Here is a 5,611-nt window from a genome sequence, read left to right on the forward strand (position 1 = left end):
ATTTACAGATTCTAATTTCCTACCCATAATGTGATGATACTAATGCTACATTTTGTTGATTCCAAGGAGCATTTGTCTACATTTTAACACCTCTGAAATGAAGATGGGTGTCTCAGTTGACGACATCTTGCCACTGCAGCGAGCCAGGCAGCTTTTGTGGCATAGTTGTTATTACCTGCCTATGCACAAACTTGGTTCCTGCTTTCATGATTAGACAACTACAACCCATCAATGATTCAGGCAACAAACCACTTAAGGACCACATAAAGAAGAAACATGCATTCTGATTGTTTGTCTAAAACCTGTTATTATCATATTCTTGTAAGATTAAAAAAACACCCGCATTAAAACTTACAAAATGGGGGGCTTCCCTGGTGGCGCAGTGGTTAAGAATCCGCCTGCCAATGCAGGGGACACGGGTTCTAGCCCTGGTTCGGGAAGATCCCACATGCCACAGAGCAACTAAGCCCGTGCGCCACAACTACTGAGCCTATGCTCTAGAGCCCGCAAGCCACAGCTGCTGAAGCCCACGTGCCTAGAGCCCGAGCTCCGCAACAAGAGAAGCCACCGCAATAAGAAGCCCGAGCACAGAAACAAAGAGTAGCCCCCGCTCGCCGCAACTAGAGAAAGCCGCATGCAGCAACAAAGACCCAACACAGCCAAAAATAAATAATAAATAAATAAATAAATTTATATTAAAAAAAAAACCAACCTTACAAAATGGGTGTCAATGGCTAGGAAGAAAATTCTAAAGACAGAAAGAAGGCATGCCTCTATGACATGCTACATCACCTATGCTCATGGTGGCACAAAGGACACATCGAGTGGAAAAACAGGGATATTTACAGTGCTGAGTTGAAAAGTGATTCAGAATAGTCAAGCATAGCACAGGTAGATCAGCTCTGTGCTTTGTGACCACCTAAAGGGGTGGGATAGGGAGGGTGGGAGGGAGGGAGATGCAAGAGGGAAGAGATATGGGAACATATGTTTATGTATAACTGATTTACTTTGTTATAAAGCAGAAACTAACACACACCAAAAAAAAAAAAGTCAAGCCAATCATGAAAATAATTGAAAAAATTCTTTAGCTGATTTACCTAACTTTTATTATCCTTTTAAAATATGCACAGGAATGATATATGCGATAGAAATTAATGCATAAATAAGTCTATAGAAACCCTTTGAATAAAAATTGTAAGCGATAAATTATTGTTAGTTTAACTGTCACCTTTTGTTTCTTAGTGCTACATGGAATAGTAATTCCTTAAAATCAGTGGCATTTTGTATTTAATAAAATATGGCATTTGAGAGATTTGAAGAGATTATAAGAAAAGAAAAAGTGGTTTGCGGGACTGAAAAACAATGAAAACATCTGGGGCAATTACAGTGAAAAGAGGTGGTTAAAAGCTGGTTGAGGGAAAAGATAAAAATGAGCTCTAAATTTAGGTACATCTGTACTAAAGTACCCAAAATTCTATCCTGGACTTTTATTACATTGTTTCGTACCTTGCCAACAGCTGCTGACATATGAAAAGATATAAAATGTATGTGCATCTGCAGAATGTATATTTATTTTCAGGAGTTCCATATGAAAGGAAATGTAAATCATTATTTGTGTTTTACCTTAAGTAAGATTATACATTTGAATATTAATGTTCACTTACTTTATAAGTGCAATCGGGTTCAACCTAAAAATTAAAAAATCAATTAAATTTTGTTAAAAGTAAATACCATCTATACTACAACACTTAATAAATCATGTAGTGTTTACATTTTGGAAATAGCATATACAAAGACCTTTATTTCTAGTATAATTTTCTTGGTGAAGTCTAGGCTACATTTATGATTATGAAGATAAATATATATATATATATCACAGTATATAAATATATACTATTTTGCAATCTGCTTTTTGAACATAATATATCTTGGCTATTATGCCCTGTCAGTATATATAGAACTATTTATCCCTTTTAATGGCTTCGTGTTCCATTGCGTGGATATGCCATAATTGATTTAACTAATGTTTTACTAATAGATATAAAGATGTCCACCTGCTTGCTCTCATAAATGTTAAAATGAACAGTTTTTGCAGCTTCTTTTTTTGCACACACTTGTTTAATTTTTCCTTAGGGTAAATTTATACATATGAAATTGATACACGAAAAGGTATGTAGGCTCATTTTGTACTTGGGAATACAGAAAATTTTTTTCTCCAGAAAAGGCATATTTGCTTACTTAACAGTATACTATAGAAGTAGAAATAATTTCACTGACTGATTTTGGGTGAAAAATTGTAAGTGACAATGAACTTAGTATTGAAGCCTTGTGGATTTAATGTGGAGTAGGTGAAATTGTCCTCGTTGGGTAGACAAGTAGGAGATGGTTAGAAGTTTCTCATGGGGGAACTGCTGGCATTTTGGTGAGAACACTTTTGTGTTGTGGAACTCGTCTGTGCCCTTCAGGGATATATCATCCTGAACTCTGAATATTAAGTGCTCTGGGCCTCCCAGGACACAGGAACCGTGTGAAATGAGAACATTATTTTAGGACAAAACAGGTGGGGAAAGACCTTATTAAATTAAAAAAAATACAGGATCTGTCTCTCTTGCTGTGCTTATAGAGCAGATTCATTCTGGATAGCTCATCCTGAGCTATTCAGTGCTTAACTCAAAAGTTTTTTCTAATCTTTCAGAAATACAGCTTTTTAATCACAAAGGATAGGAATGCCCAAAGCTTATAAAATATCATAGTGCTCTTTTAAAATCTTTAGGATATAAATTTGTTGTAGAAAATGAATTTGTTTACTTTAGCTGTAAAAAGAATTTGACTTTGATCCATCATAATATAAATTGTGTAGGTGGAGTTTTTCGTTGTTTGTTTTGCTTTGTTTTTGGTTTTGTTTTTGCTTTGATATTCAGAAAACCTCAGGTCACTCCCAAATCTTATTTTCACCTGTGCCCTGCTTGAAATAAATAGTGCTTCTGGCGAATTTAAGTGCAAGCGTGACTCAAAGCGTCCTTCTGCGATATGAAAGTTCTTCTTTGCCCACACCCTCATAAAATCTTGTTAATTATAGAGTAGTGGTTAAAAGTGCAGCTCTAAAATCAGATTGCCTTCGTTCAGATATTGTGTACTCTTTCTGTGCCTCACTTTCTGTGTTGAAAGTTTCAAGGATAATACTAGAATTACCTCAGAGGACTGCTGTCAAGAAGCAGACTTGTGCTTGTCACGTAGAAAGCACTCAATACCTGTTTGTTATCATTATCATTATTATAGTTATCTGTGGTGGTTTTACAGTGTATCAGCTGAACTGAAAATAACACTGCCTAGAATCCCCTTCCCTGCATCATGTGGGTTCTCTTGGAAATCTGCAAGCCTTTTGAAAAGGAAAGGTGAAGCAGCAAGCGTGTTTGAGACAGAGGCTTTTGCCGTGCATGCACATGGTCAGGACTCTGCTGGCTCACTTTTTTAGAGCAGGGCACCTGCCTTGCCTGTAACCCCTCCAGCTCTGGCTTATATGACTCCTGGGCCCACTGCCAGGTGCATGGTTAGCCCCACGAGGAAATGTGCTAACGTTTTTTCTGTCACGCCATCATCGAAGTCAGAGGTTTGGAAGCAGTTAAAGACCTACATGAGTTCTATACTAGTTGTAGAGAGAGCCACGTGTTCCTGCATGTCCTCATGGATTCCAGTTTTCCTACTGTCACATCCATCTTCCTTCTGACTGATAGCCCTGCTGACTGCAGACTCTGAAACAGATTTGGGGCAACTCACTCAGCCTGTTTAACCAGCTTGCATAATCACAAGTCCAATCCCTTGTAATAAATTCCTTATAACTCTCATAGAGATTCTACTTCTTTGATCAAACCCAATACACTGTTCATGTAATTTTACTATTGTGATGGGTAAAAGTCAAAAACCTAAGACCCCTTTTGTTTTAGTTTCATACTTGTTATTAGAAACTCTTGAATATCTTTTGGAGTGTTCACTGGTCATTAGCATATCATCTATAATTTGCTTATTTGTATTTGACAAGTTTTCTATTAGATTGTTCCTTTTATATAGCTTTGTAGGAATGCATTATAAATGCAGACTATCAAAACTTTGTAATATGTATTGTATGTGTTGTTTTTCTTTTAATTTTATTTATATTTTTTGCCATACAGAGTTTAAAATTTTTTGTAATTAAATTTATCATGTTATTTGACTTTGTAAGTTCTAGCCTTGATATTGTGCCTTCCCCCCCAAATGGGGAAATATTTATATATTTTCTTTTTTCCACCAGTCTTACTGTGATATAATTGACATATAACATTGTATTAGTTTAAGGTGTACAACATAATTATTAGATATATGTATACATTGTGAAATGATCACCACAGTAAGTTTAGTTAACATCCGTCACCTCACACAGTTACAATTTTTTTTTCTTGTGATGAGAACTTTTAAGATCTATTTTCTTAGCAACTTTCAAATACAGTATTGTTGACTGTTGTCACCATGCTATTCATTATATCTCTAGAACTTATTTATTTTATCACCACAAGTTTGTGCCTTTTGACCACCGTCACCCATTTTGCCCATCCTTCACTCCCCACCTCTGGCAACCTCCAATCTGTTCTCTTACATCTATGATTTCATATTGGCTATTGTAAATAATGCTGCAATGAGCATGGGAGTGCATATATCTTTTAGATAGTGATTTTGTTTCCTTCAGATAAATACTCAGATGTGGAATTGCTGGATTATATGATAGTTCTATTTTAAATTTTTTTGAGGAAGCTCCATACTGTTTTCCACAGTGGCTACACCAATTTACATTCCCACCAACAGTGCACAAAGGTTTCCCTTTTCTCCACATTGGTGCCAACACTTGTTATTTCTTTTCTTTTTGGTAATAGCCTTTCTAACAGGTGTAAAGTGATATATCATTGTGGCTTTCGTTTGCATTTCCCTGATGATTAATGATGTTGAACACCTTTTCGTAAATCTGTTGCCCATTTGTAAATCTTCTCTGGAAAAATGTCTTTTCAGGTCCTCTGCCCACTTAAAAAATCAGATTGTTTGATTTTGCCTGTTGAGTTGTATGGGTTCTCTGTGTCTTTTGGATATTAACCCCTTATGAGTTATGTGATTGGCAAATATTTTCTCCCGTTCAGTAGGTTGCCTTATGTTGCTGATGATTTCCTTTGCTGTGCAGAAGCTTTTTAGTTTTATATAGTCCCACTTGTTTAATTTTGCTTTTCTTGCCTTCGCTTTTGGTGTCAAATCCAAAAATATCACTGCCCAGACTAATGTCTAGAAGCTTAACCCTTGTGCCTTCTTCCAGGAGTTTTATGATTTCAGGTCTTATGTTCAAGTCTTTAATCCATGTTGAGTTGATCTTTATGTAAGTTGTAATATAGGGGTCTAATCTCATTCTTTTGCATGTGCTGTCCAGTTTTCCCAGTACCATTTATTGAAGAGACTATCCTTTTCCCATTGTATATTCTTGACTACTTTGTCATAAATTAATTGGCCATATCTGTGTGGGTTTATTTCTGGACTCTCAATTCTGTTACATTTATCTCCGTGTCTGTTTTCATGCCAATACAAAACTTTTGATTAC

The sequence above is a fragment of the Balaenoptera musculus genome, chromosome 4, assembly GCF_009873245.2.
Source record: "Balaenoptera musculus isolate JJ_BM4_2016_0621 chromosome 4, mBalMus1.pri.v3, whole genome shotgun sequence".
Lineage (NCBI taxonomy): Eukaryota > Metazoa > Chordata > Mammalia > Artiodactyla > Balaenopteridae > Balaenoptera > Balaenoptera musculus.